The sequence below is a fragment of the Synchiropus splendidus genome, chromosome 11 (assembly GCF_027744825.2).
Source record: "Synchiropus splendidus isolate RoL2022-P1 chromosome 11, RoL_Sspl_1.0, whole genome shotgun sequence".
NCBI lineage: Eukaryota > Metazoa > Chordata > Actinopteri > Syngnathiformes > Callionymidae > Synchiropus > Synchiropus splendidus.
This window is the reverse complement of record NC_071344.1, coordinates 13,450,327-13,463,893: the sequence shown is the minus strand read 5'-3', so window position 1 is coordinate 13,463,893 and position 13,567 is coordinate 13,450,327. Positions and strand designations below refer to the sequence as shown.

The 13,567-nt window shown below is 46.6% G+C and overlaps 1 protein-coding gene across 2 annotated transcripts in view; it reads left to right on the top strand.

Annotated features, from left to right (window-relative positions):
* Nucleotides 1-5,581: 5,581 nt before the first annotated feature.
* LOC128767671 (synaptopodin 2-like protein) overlaps nt 5,582-13,567 on the top strand; it is a 28,001-nt gene continuing 20,015 nt past the window's right edge. The window contains exons 1-3 of one of the 2 annotated variants that reach the window (XM_053879876.1): nt 5,610-5,629; nt 5,698-5,732; nt 9,161-9,227. The gene's annotated coding sequence lies outside the window, so the exon portion shown is untranslated. Of the gene's footprint in view, nt 5,630-5,697; nt 5,733-9,160; nt 9,228-13,567 lie in introns of both variants that reach the window. The other variant, XM_053879878.1, reaches the window with a different exon arrangement.

Here is a 13,567-nt window from a genome sequence, read left to right as displayed (position 1 = left end):
ACATTTGAAGTTAGAACAAGCAAACACTTGACTTAAGACTTGGTCAGTGGAAGACAGATGACTTCAACATTAGGTGTGGACGGTACATGAATCGTATCGGTACTTGTTCTTTTCTCTCGTGCTGATCTAAATAAGAGCAGAGTGGCAGGAGCTGGAGCCATAAATCTCCTCTGACTGACGTCCGGCCCAGGAGCAAAGCTGGACCTGGGAGAACGCTCATGTGGAACTTCTCATCCACTAAAAACTCGTGCGCCAGTCGGTGAACTTCTTTCCTCACTGGACTTTCCATAGAAGGAAACCATTTTTTTTTCCTGGATCAAAGTGGAAGTCATTTCATTCTGCGCTCATTCGTCGCCACTCATGCTTTTACCAGAGCAGACACTTGATCTGTGGGTCTGTTATGGAGATGAGAAATTAATATCGGAGTTTTCCAGCCGTCGTGTCTCACTGCTAATGCGTTTCTCTCCTCCCTTTCTTCTCCGTGAAGCACTTTTTTTTTTGAAGCCTTCTATTTATAAAGAAAGACTCAGCCGAGCTTGACCGATGAAAGATTCCTCATCCAGCTACTACTGCGCCCACTGCCTTTCCACAGACACGTCATGCCTCAGAAATGCGCCTCACGTCAACATCCACTTAAAACCATCATTAATGTATTAGTTATTAACGACAAGTAGGAATTAAACAGAATTTTAATGTTGTTTTCTGGGATACTTCCTCTGAAGATTGCTTTTGGTCTTCTATGTTTATTGATTTGTTTATATTATTTTAAAAGTGATGCAAAAATACAGTCCAAAAATAATATGGTGGTTTTATTTAACCCATGATTTGTTCTTTATAGTGTTGTTAAATGTGAAAGTTTTATATTTGAGAGTAAACCTGGTGTTTTAGACCTCAGAAAACTCAAACTGCTGCTCCTGGTGTTGCTCTAGCTCACAAACAAGCTCCAACAATTGTCTTCTGGAAGCTTCCAGAGCTGATCTCAGGTGGGAGGTTTGGTAATAAACCTGGTGTGAGCTTTCATTTCCTGCCGGTGGGCTGTGTGGCTTTGAGCTCCTGATGAGCAAGAAGCCAGCGTTTTCATCCAGACGCTTGTCTTTATCTGTGGCATCAGTGATGAACTCTCCATGTTCCCCAGTCCACGGCAGGACTTCCTCGACTTCCTCCCGTCCCCAAACAACCCGCCAGCGTCGCTTGTTAGTGACTAGCAACTTGATGCACTCCTGCTTTGATCGGGTTGAGCGTGCAGCGGTGGACCAGAGCTGGTGTCGCGGAGCTCACGCTCACATGAAGAGGCAGCATGAGGGAGTGGGCCTCTCTGACTCCAGGTTTGTGGGGATAGTTGCGCCACAGTGTTGTCAGGAACTTGTGCGGGCAGCAGGCCAACTTGTTGCGTTGTTACATTTACGTTCCTCCTTGTCAGAGTTCAGACCCACGTCCACGCTGAAGGTCCACATCCTATGACCTGCGCATTCCTTTTCCTTCACACCAACATCAGCTCATTCATGTTCTCCTCATCCCAGGTGTTGGACTCCAGCTGCGAGCCAGAACCAAGCAGAACAGGCTCCTGGATTGGTTTCCCAGCGCACAGTTTGTAAGTGGGTCACGTAATTGAAACCCACTTCAGAGTTTTTAGTGCTTAAAACAGCCCTCTAGAGGGGCAGCCCTCCGTGGGCCAGGCCTCGAGGAGGTCACGCACCCCCTCAATCAGCGCCTCGACAGCGCTTCCAAATTTATGAGCCGACTTCACCAGCGCCGGGTCACTGCTGGGCAGGAGGGTTGTTTTCTTGAGTCACTGGCACTGACCACTGTTTATTTTCTCGTCTTCTGATTCAGCACTGGAACCCGATCCGTCCTCTCGGCCACGGGCGGCTCGGATGGCTTGGCCTGTTTATATTTCCGTTCGGTTGCAGGCAAGCTCTTCGGCTGGCATCCAACAAGGAGCTAATGAATAAGAACACAGTGGTTGTTTAGTCAATAATAATGATGTGTCAGCATTTTAGCGCGGCCATTTGTATTCAGGCCTGTTTTTCTGTGGTTGGACATGAAGGGTTTGTCGTGGTTCTGCTCCAGTCTGAGCCAAGCGGACTGATCTCCTGCGACTGACACAGAAAACAGTCTGGATTAACGTGTCCTGTTATAAGCTGGCAGGCTTTCCAGGGTGTCCTCTGTTGTTTACCTTTAGAGATGGGGAGGAGCTCATCTCCACCTCACCTCCAACATGTAGGTCTACCAGCGTTTCCTAGGCCAGTGGGGTGAGAGTTGTACCTGGTCATCTTACAAGTGTAGTATATCGGCGCTGTGTCAGATTTACGCCTCAGAATGTTAGAAATAAGGGGGTTCAATTCAGATTTTCTTGGGGGCACCCCTGTAGAGGGCTTGTGACTTTGGCGTTAAGCCACGACAAGGACCCCCGATCTCAAAATCCTAGCTACGAGCCTGCCATCTTGGCCAGCGTTGATGGTTTGTCTGGACTGGGGCGGTGCCTCCATCACACATTGGAGCCCTCAGCCGCACCTGCCTGGGGTACCGCCCCATCCTGCCCCCCACCTGGACGTGCCTCAGGGTCGCCGCGGCAGCACCCTGCGACACTCAAGCTGGATCCCGACTGGGCCAGTACAGTGACTTCCTTGTTCGTTCTTTTGTGGGACTGGAAGCTCGTGGCTTTTCCTCCCTGCTTCATAATTGCGTATATTTCTTGTCTCTTGTTAAAGGCTAATGGTGTTGTTGCTCCACACTGGATTTCAATTACAGAGCTCTTTAAATATTCCCTTGTGGGATTTCTGCGAATCGACTGACTCACTTAGAGGAGCAAACAAGGCCGGCGCGCGTCCTCAGAGACCAGCAGTCGAATTTACAGTCAACATTTATACTTGAATTTACCCCGTCGCCTTGTTTGCTGTTGCACGAAGCCCGTGTTCCTCAGCAGCGTGGCCTGGATCGGCCCGTCGAGAAGAGGAAAACAAGCAGAGTGATCATTAGCTCTGCTGCTAGCCGGTAATCAGATGTGTCACTGGAAAGTCCACATATTCCAGACGCACTGTTGGGAAGCTTTTTCACTCCTTCTCCGCAAAGTCAAGAGCCACAGATGTTCTTTAGTTTATGAGAAATCACTTGCATGTCAGTCAAGGACTTGGCTGACTGACTCAGAGTGGCTCCTTTTTATTGCCTTCAACACAAAGTCAGTGGTTCCAAGGCATCGGTCTCACTCAGAATCTGCAGTGCAACCATCTAAGCTTCTCATCTGGCTTCCTCGGTGGTCAGGGAGAAAACTCTGGGACACTGGGAAAGCCTTCCACAATCTCCATCACTGTAATGTTTGGGAGTGTGTGCTGAGGTTTGGTGACTCAGCTTCAGACCCACGTTCTCCCATCCAGCAGAGCTCACCTCCTCTGCCTGTCCTCGACCTAAATGGCTGTCTGAAGGAAGCAGTCCAGCTTGAGACCAACGCAGCTCATGGGTGCACTGGTCTGCGGTGCTCCTCCCCGGGAGCCGTGGGCAGATGGGGCCACTGCAGTCGCTACAAAAGAGAACCTGAAGCTGAAACAGAAGAATCTGTTCACTGAGTCGCGTCAGGCTTTCACTGGGCTCTTTCCTTCTCTGCCTCCAGCGTCCATTGACTGGTGTGTTTTTATTGGTGCAGCAGAGGAAGCGGGGTATTGTCTGGACAGGATCTGGGCTGAGATTAACAAGGAGATTGGTGGTGTTTCTGGTCGGTACCTGTCTGCTGCCAGCCCCGCTTTTGTTTGACTTGGACTTTACAGGCACTCGGCAAGTCATATGAAAGGAAATGAAACTTATGAAAACATGTTGCACTCATTCATTTGCAATGCCCAGATATTATCAGTGTTTTGCTTTTGAACGCGGCATTCGATCATGGAGGGGACAAGAGTGAGGCTCGGGGCCCGTGTGCCCCTTCATCTGGCCGGTCATTTGTACTTGTTGATCTTTCAATATATTGTTCAGTCACGCTGAAGCCTTCATTTCAAGGTACTGTATCTTGACATCATTGGTCCCTTTCTCCCCTTGTTTTCTATTTTTTGTGTTTAAATATCTTAAACCACATCATTGTATTTCTTTTGCAATATTATTTTTAAGTAATTCCACCCCCATATCTTAAACCTTTTTTAAATGGAATATATATATATATATGTATATGTACACTGGAACCTCGGTTCTCGACCACAATACCACAATCCGTTCCAGACGGCCGTTCGAGCGTTTTGTTCGAAATCTGAATCGATTTTTCCCATTACAATGAATGGAAAAAGTAATAATGCGTTCCAAACCTTAAAATAGTCTTTTGTAGGAGTGAATGTAGAGTGTCTGCTGCAGGTGCGCTGTTCCTCTATGTGTGTGGCCGCTGCATGTGGGAGGGGTTGCCGAGTGAGTGACGTCTCTCCAGAAGTGAAGAGGTGCCCGGTGCGTGTCCAGCTCTGAATGTGCGCTTCTGTGCAGTTTGGCTGTGACAAAGTCATAAACCAAGTCACGCTCTGTCCCAGACTCGCCTCATCCCTGTCCCAGCTCCAGCTCACAACAGGACATCAAACCCTGGAGTGAGCTCCAGCCTCGGAGGTGTGGAGAGCGAGCACCTCCCCTGTGACACTCTACCACGGTCCAGTGTGGAGACAGGAAAGGTTTTACACCTCAATATGAAGAAAAAACAGTGAGTAAATGTAGCTAACGGGACACGTCTGCATACAGAGGCTGTGTTATACACAATAACAAAGCGCGTCATGGGTCAGTTTGTGGGTTATGTTTTTTCCAGCTTTTTTCGGGGGCATTCAAGTTCTGGATTTTCGTTCGAAATCCGAAGCAAAAAAATCTCAAAATTTTTGTTCGAACTTTGATTTGTTCTAATTCTGGGACGTTTGAAAACCGAGGTACCACTGTGTATGTATATATATATATATATATATATATATATATATATAATTTCTTGTCAAAACATTTTCCAACTTCGTCCAATTTCGCTGTCAACGAATTTGATTCTGTGGTGGTTTTGATGGACTTGTCTTTGTCCCCAATGCTCTGCTCAAGGTCACACGCTGCAAACACATTCTTACCCAACCCTCGGCTTGTGGTGGCAAACGTGCAGGACCTCGACAGCAGGTCTGTCAGTGCCATGAGGCGGCCATGATGGAGACGGCCTGCTAGCCAATATGAAGCAGGGTTCGGATGCTAATGCTTCCCACATGCCTCCTCGCTTTGATGCGGCCGGGGAGAGGGACGAAGGTTTTAGGTACGGACCAGCGATTTATGAGTTCAAATCTGTGTTTACAGACAGACAACGAACATTGCTGTCAGATGTACTTCACACGTGTGTGTGACATGGACGTCAACCCCGCTTTTCTCCGGACTCAAATCAATCACATGACTAGCTCTGGCAACATGGCCGCCACAGAAGATGTTTCTATTCTGGTGCGTTCTGCCTCGCACAGTTGGAAAATGAAACAATGGGAGCAGGAAGAAGACAAGTGTCCTGGCGAAGCACTGCTTCCTCGGAAATACCATTTTTCATTCAACAGACTGCTGGAACACGACCCAGTGTCACTGTGCCATTTGGAAAGACGCGACATGAAGAGAGTCTCTTCAAGCTGTTTGTGCCGACCTTATTACCGCCACCCAGAAGGTAATTGTACTTTACATTTGTCAACTGGATGACTCAGCGTTGTCGATGGATTTCCATGTCATTTTCAGGATTTTTGGCACGTGATTTAGGCGGTTTGGACTTGGTAAGTTCTCCCCGCTGCAGCCTCTTCCTGCTCAGATTAGGTCCAATATCCAACCATTTTACCGTCATTTTGACGGCATGTTTGTTTTGCAACAACAGTTATGTAGCGTCGCAAGCGCAACAAGTAACATCAGACTTGAACCGTGGCAGGAGGCAACAGCGGAGTGGACCGTTCCACATGAGGTCGGCTCTGCCACATTACTTATCCGGTCCAAGAAGACTACTGAGCCCATGTATTGGTGTGGTCTGTCCCGCGTCTTTATGTGGAACTAGTCTACTAGAATACGATTCTTATAAGCAGATGCAAAACAAACATCTCCAAAAGACACTATAATCTAATAAAATAATCATAATAATATTATGGATATGATCACAAGACACACCTATATGGGAAAAATGTTTCTGTTAAATGTGATAAATATATGGGACAAACCAATAATGTTGTCAGTTTTGGAAAACAAATATATAATTTTATATTTTTTACTAGGGGTGTAAGAAAATATCAATACTCTTGATATTTTTGCTGAGATATCGCAATACTTGATTCTTTATCACTATTTTATGTCGCAATATCTGTATTTAATACATAGATACTTGGATGTGCTGCTGCATTTGTGACTCTCTATGCACTGGAGTTACTTTTGTTGGGTAATTGAACCGACAGACTGACGTCATAACAATAACCTTCATCATGTTATACTGCATTATTTGAATTTCCCAGATTAAAATGATGGTTCTCATTACAATACATTGCTGAATTTATCGCAATATTTTGCTATGTATTGTATCACCACTTCTGTATTGGGGTACGCGTCGTATTGCAAGACACCTGCCAATACACACAGCCCCATTTTTTACACTGCTGGGAGGGATTTAAAGCACAGACGGAAATGAAGTAAACTAAAGAAAAGGGGGGAAGGAAGGAAGGTCTCACTGCACGGCGGGATTGGAGGGAATTTTAGGCATTTATTTATTTTTTTATTGCAATGTTATTGACATAATTTCTTTAGTGTAATATTGTTGTGGGCGAAAATAGAGAAAAGAAAATATTGATCATTGAGATGTATATTTTTGCTGTAATGTGTCAATAAAAATATTGTCCAAAAAAAATGACAGATTAAAATTCACACCACAAACTGTCCAAAACTGTGTCCCCGGGGCCAATAAGGTTTTCATCGGACGGTCTCTCCTTAATGACAAGCTGTGACCAATACAAAATAAGGTTTACAATCTCTTTAATGAAATAAAGAAACGAAATGAGCAGTTTGAGCACTGGAATCAAACGTCTCTTTAGCAAAACCAGCTCACTCTTTTTGTGGCTTGAGGACCCACGTTTTGCCCCCGACCCACCAGATGAGAATCGCTGTTGAGCTTCACCTGTAAACAAAGATGAAACACGACAATATTTAAAAATTTAAAATGGGAATTTCTCACGGAAAGTGGAGGCACGTTGGATCCTCCCTTTCCTAAATCTGGTTTGGATTCACTCCTTCCTAAGTGAGTGCAGATTCTGCAAGAAAAATCCTGTAACACAAAGATCGGCATTTTGTTTTCATTCACAGCCTGTTGGGAAGCACAGCGTTTTCCTTGAAGCACCTTTTATTTTGGGATGGGAGGCTTTATTGACTCAATTCTCTTTCCTGTGTTTTCCAGTTTGTTCTGTCATTTATAAAGGGGCAACAACAACCTGCTGAAACAAAGCTCGCCTCACACACAGATCAATGCAAAAAGAAGAAAATAAACTCAGTTCAGCAAGCTGCTAAAGTTGATCCTCTGGAGTCAGTGGCACATAAACCCCCCCCCCCCCCCCCCGGTCCATTCCTGCTAAGCCCACACTCGAATGACATCATCGCAAATAAACTCACAGCTCGAGGAAAAAAAAAAGAATTCATTAATGCTGCACACTTTGGTGCGGTAGAAGTGGGAAGCTGATGTGACAGCCTTTCAGTCGATGGTCTGTGGGATTCAAGGCCTGGGAGACTTTCCACAGTGTGTCATTTCCTCCCTGGAATCCTTGGATCACCCGTATCACATCCTATCGATGCCTCTTTGTTCCTGCAGCGCTCTCTCATTTAAACACTCTCTAAGTCTGTGACTTTCCAACTGTGTTTTCTTTAGTTTTCCCCTGAAGTTCCAACACAACTCCCAGCTTCAATGCCATTCCCAGACTTGGAGTGGCATTTGGCGGAGCACTTTATAGTGCTGCCAAAAACAGCTCTGATCCAACTGCAATTCAGAAACCCTCTGACGCATGTGGAGGGTCAAACCATTTGTTTGTTTACTCATGTGACACTTAACCTCCGTGTTCTGTTCTGTCAATGAGAAAGCAGTTTCTGACACCCAAAAGTCGAGGCAGCTCTCGCTCTGTGCTCAGAGGCTCAAGTTCGGGAGGAAAAAAGGGAAAAAAAAGGAAAGTGAAAATAGAAGGGGGAAAACATTTCCATGCAGCCTCTGGACCGACATGTGGAAGCTTTAATGGAAGGCAGATGTGCACCTAATCAAAGAAGTATGCTGGGAAAGGCTGGAAAACAGGAGGAGAGTTGAGCGGCTGTCCCCCCACAAACCTGGGTTCAGCCTCACTGCTCGAGCTGCTTTTGTTTGTCGCAGGGTTGTAAATGGCTTTATGGAGTGTTTCAGCAGACAGTAAAGACGAGTCACTCTTTTAAAGTGGCGGCGGTTGGATATGAACTTGCTGATTCATAAGGACTCAAGTGTTGTTATGCGTCACATGTGGTGTCAGCAGATTTAGGTCAGGCAGATAGTTGGAGTTGTTATGTTTGGTTCTCTGTTGAACAGAGTTATTGGTTGGAGCTCCTCACATGCTGCTGCATCCTGCGTTTGAAACCGCCGCCGACGTCCAAGCTGTCGGCGTGTGGCGTGCTAAAAGACGATGCTAATGCTAGCTGGCGCCCTGTGACTATTGAGTTACAGTTTTCCTGTGTGTAACCTCAATAACACAAACTCACAATGTTGGGTTTCATCGTGAAGTCGAAGCTGCAGATTCATGGATCGGCATGTGAAGATCTGAACGCTCTGGAGTGGCCTCACCATGTTCCCTCACCGTGGAACATACGGTGCAGCGTCTCCGTTCAGTCTTAGGTGTTTTCATTTCATAGAAACCGTTCATCAATTTCGCTAAAAGACTGGATGCACATGACCTTTTTATCGGTGAACTTCTAAAAGTCTTCAATTAAATGTGGATTCAATGTCATTCAAAGGTGGTTGGATTGTTGTGCTATATGCTGTCTATAAACAAGGCTTTGTTCCAGAGATAGGACACAGTAAGGCAGTTTTAAAGGCCCATTTATGCTCACTTTATGAACGGAATACTACCTGTATGTTTCAAATGTTACAGTCACTGATCACTTGATTCTATGCATACTGTATACTTTATACTTTGGCGTTGATGTTCACCAATATATCCACCAGGGGGAGCAGTCCAGAGTCAGAAGTGGATGACAACAACAAAGTCCAGAACCAACATGGCGACTGTGGGGTCAGTATTGATCATGTAGCTCTTGCACAGAAGAGGAAACGGAGGCAGCGTTGTAGGAGTCAGTGGTCGGTGAGGCCAGTAAATATATGGCCACTGGAGGACGGAGAGTTTCCACCATTGTTATGTCTTCTTCCTGTCTCTTTAGAGCTATGTATCGGGGCGTAACAGCAACACTGCCCCCCATGGTATCAGGTGGTACTGCTCTGTTTGGTCCTACCACAGGACATCTACAAAAATGTAAGTCCCTCTTTTGGACCATGTGTTCACCTGAATCCAGCTGGGGATGGACGGGCAGGGAAGCGGACCTCAGTTCCAGACAGTGGATGCCATAGCCCTGTTGAAGAGCATGTGCTATTTCAGCCCCTCCCAGAGTAAACACGGCATCTTTAACTCCGGATGACAGGCTGATATAAACACAGAGACTTTTGAAAATCCTGGAATACATTTTATTGGCAATTCCAGCCCAGCACTCTCTGAGTCAGCTAACAGGCTAACAAAGGGCCGAACGCACAGAACAGGAACGAGCTCGTCTGTTTGTCTTGGGTGAACCTCCTCACTCTTCCTCTCCCGCTAGACTAAACACCCTCGCGCTCCACACGCATGAACGCTCCTGGGTGCAGACAATAAAGTGCCACCTCACTCACTGCGAGGTTCTCATGTACCTCAGACGGACAGGGCCCAACAAGGGTCTTCTCATTTGTCTGTGGGGTCCCTGCTTGTCCCTGGGCTCTAAACCACACGCAGCTCCGACAGCCCTCATCCTAAAATGCCATTAAATCACCACTGAAATACACTGGGAGGCTGTTGGAGGAGAGGACGGTTCTTCATTTCCTGCTCTCACGCTGAGATACTGAGCTCTTAAAGGCAGCGATGATAAAGTGGGCGGAGCGGGAGGAAACACAGCAAGGATGGAATTAAAAATAAAGAAGACTGAGCGACGTATAAGAGAGAAGCTGACGGAGGAACAGAGGAGCGTGCTGCAGCATGTTACGTCTATTTACAGCGCACTGGTTGCTGCTGTCTGGAATGTCTGTAATCGACTGGAAGAACAATCATCCACGCAGCTGCCGGCGTCCGCACAACAAAGGAAACAAGTCTTTGGCAACTTCTCTGCTTTCTTTAGATAAAGGCTTGAGAGCTGGCGGCGGATCAGGGCTTTTCTTGAGCTTTTTCCATTACAAATTGAGTCTTAATTGGTGACAATTAAGATTGGTTTTCTGCGAACACACATGCTGAGCAGATGGAGCCGCAGCGCCGCATCACATCATGAAGTCGCCTCATCCCACCTCATCCAGCGCTCGGCCGTGTGTGTGTGCGAGGCTCGTGTTACGCGCCCAGCAGGGGTCAAGTGCAGGAGCAGACATGATGGAGGAGCTGGTATTTATTAGAGGGCGCTGGATTCTCAGACATCCGGCTGCGTCTGCTGTCATTACGCTGCAGCCGACCCAGTCCACCTGAGGCTGCTGCAGCAGTTCGTGTGACGGAGTGTGTTTGTGCGAGCAGATACAGGGTTGGATCCTCCAGACCACGAGCTTTACGCTCACCTGGTGTGGTGGTTTCAATGAGTGTTTTAGTCCCGTCTCTTCTCACCTGTAACCTGCCGCTTACCAAAGGCAAGACAAATCTAGAGACCTGAAGATGAAGTGGCAGCATGGTTGGAAGGAGATACAATGGGATGTCCAGGTCAGATTGGAGCTCAGGTGGAAGAGTGGCTGAATCTGTCTCCGTAGATTAGATTCATTTCCCGGTTGATCCGTGTTCATGTTGGAAAGACTGGTCACCCATGAGCTGAACTCTTGCACCTCACATTAAGAGACGCCATTCATGCCCTACTGGTTTGTTGTTCTGGGCATGTCCTACTCAGTTGAAGGGGAGAGCATGTCTCCAGTTTTGGGTAAAATGGCTGCAGATGGAAAACACACGGAGCATCATGAGCGACCACAGTCACCCAAACTTTCACGTTCTGCCGTGGGTTTCTTGCTCAGCGTTGCCGGGCGGAGCTGAACTAGTCAAGTTGGGCTGAGCATTGATGTTGACCTGAGTGGTGATGAAATGAGCCAGGAATTCATGAACCTTGATGTGGAGTGATGTTCCACTGAAAGGAATCCAGCTGACTCACAAGTCCAACTCCAGTTGAAACCCACAGAGGAGGAAACGGTCCGTTTTTTTAAAGCCGTGAGCAGCAAAGAGTGATGACAGACACTTTGTTGGTCTCAGTCATTTACTCAAGTCCTCATTACTTTTTTACACAAACAAAAAAGAAAACTCACCATGTTGCCAGCAACTTTCACACAGGAAATTCCCGGCTAACACTTTCTTGGAATTTGTTTGGGGATTTTTTTTCAATCTCTCATTTGCACCAGCCGCAAATTCAATAGTCTTTGTTGAGGTCAAGAGCAGTGGGAGCAGTAAAAGAGGCTGGTCAGACCGTCATCCTAAACATGGCCTTGCATGTCACTGCAGCTGCGTAAAAACGACTTTCCTTCTAGACGTGTGTGGACTCAATTGAATGTCCAAAATTTGCTCTGCACAATTACATTGTCATTTGAATTTTCAAGCCTTTGGCTCCACAGATGGCGATTGCTGAGACTTCATGTCAAAGTGATGGTCTGTGGGCCATGTCTGGGCCACAATAAAATTGTATGGGGAGCGTAAGTCCCGCCTCCTGCGACTTAGCAAAAAATATGAGCAAGAGTCAATGGAGAGATGTGAAGATGGGAATGTGAAGGATCCATTCTAATGCCGTGAGAGTGCTGCTTTCCCACCGGAACCAAAAGTTACTTGAGGTTTTGTGTGATATGTAGGAGCCAACTACGATCTCAGCGAATGTTTGCGAGCTTCTACCTTTTTTAGTTTAGTAGTGTTAGCATCTATCTTAGCGCCAGAGCACGTTTGATTTGTCGTCGAAAATACATCAGAAATTACACGAAAAACGTAGTGGAAACTCACATCATTATGTATCATTTAAATTGAGGTTCAGCATCTGTGTGATCCAGGGCACGAGGCAAAGTGTAGCATAGACTTCCATTCTTTGTATTCCCGATCTTAGGTCCCATGGACCGACCGGACAGGGCGGAGACTTAAGCTCCCTGCATGGCTCCCAATAGAATATCTATAATCTGGTTGAAGTGTGCTTGTAAGTGGTGGTCTGTGTAAAGGTGGCTGTCCAGGGTGCCATTTATCTTGGGGTTGTCTCGGGGCAGCGTGTCTCAGACAGGTCCATCAGGCAGGAAGCTTTGCTTCTTGTGGTAAATTATTGGCCCCCACATGAGATGCTTTCAGTTCAACTGGATTTTAGCTTGCTGGACGCGTGTACTTCTCTAAAACCTCCAAAACTTTTCACCAGTTTTTGTTGACAAGTAGTGAAGTGTGTCTCCCAGTGTCTCACCGTCAGTTAAGGAGGACCGTAAGATGCAGATTGCACCCCCCCCACCATCATGGGAAACCCCAACATCTTCTTCTATCCCCCCCCCTTTTTAAGCATTCACAACTTCCTGAGTTCTGTTGTTGGCAAACATGTCGGTGGTAAGGAAAATACGGAATTAATTCCAGACTACAACGTGTATGGAGTAACGGAGGCGATTTAAAAAAGCCATTCAATGCACTTCAAACGTGAATGTCCATTGACAACCTTGATAGCTTCTCATGGAAATGAGGATTCCTGGTTACAAACGTCTCTTCAGTCTCATCCAGGATGTTCTATTGCCTTCGCTCATCTGTTCGACAGCTGGTGCAACACTCAGTTATGTCATGAGATTTTCAGTTCAGTTCTGATCGTTCAGTCCCGATCATGAGGTCACGTACAAACTGGTTTGAGAGGAAGGGAAATAAAAGACTTTCGAGTGATGATGCGAAGCGAACTATATGGTTGCTGGAGCTCCCAGACAGTTTCCTGGCTGCTGAATGGACTGTCTGAGCACATTTCCTGGTCAAGTGTGTCTTCATTCCTCATGAATGGAATGGATCTCCACCATACCCCTATTATCGGCCGCCGTCACCAGGCTGGACTGTTTTTGCAGCTGTGGTTCCTGTACTTTAACCCAGCAACGTTCGTTGCTCAGTGCTATCCCCAGGTGAGGGACAAAAGACGTCTCAGGTGACTTGTTTTCAGTGAAAAAAAGAAAGTCAGGCCAAAGAAAATGAACCCACAAGGCATCCACTGTGAATAAAATACGGCCCCCCCTCACCCGGGAATGGAAAAATGTTTAACCTTAATTCAGAGAGTGGTGAAGTCAGGACAGCAGAGCACATGACTGGTATGAATGAGGGAATGTAATTGCTTCCAGACTGTGTGTGTGTGGAGGGGAGGTCTCACTGTAGTCGCCTGATGGGAGGAATAT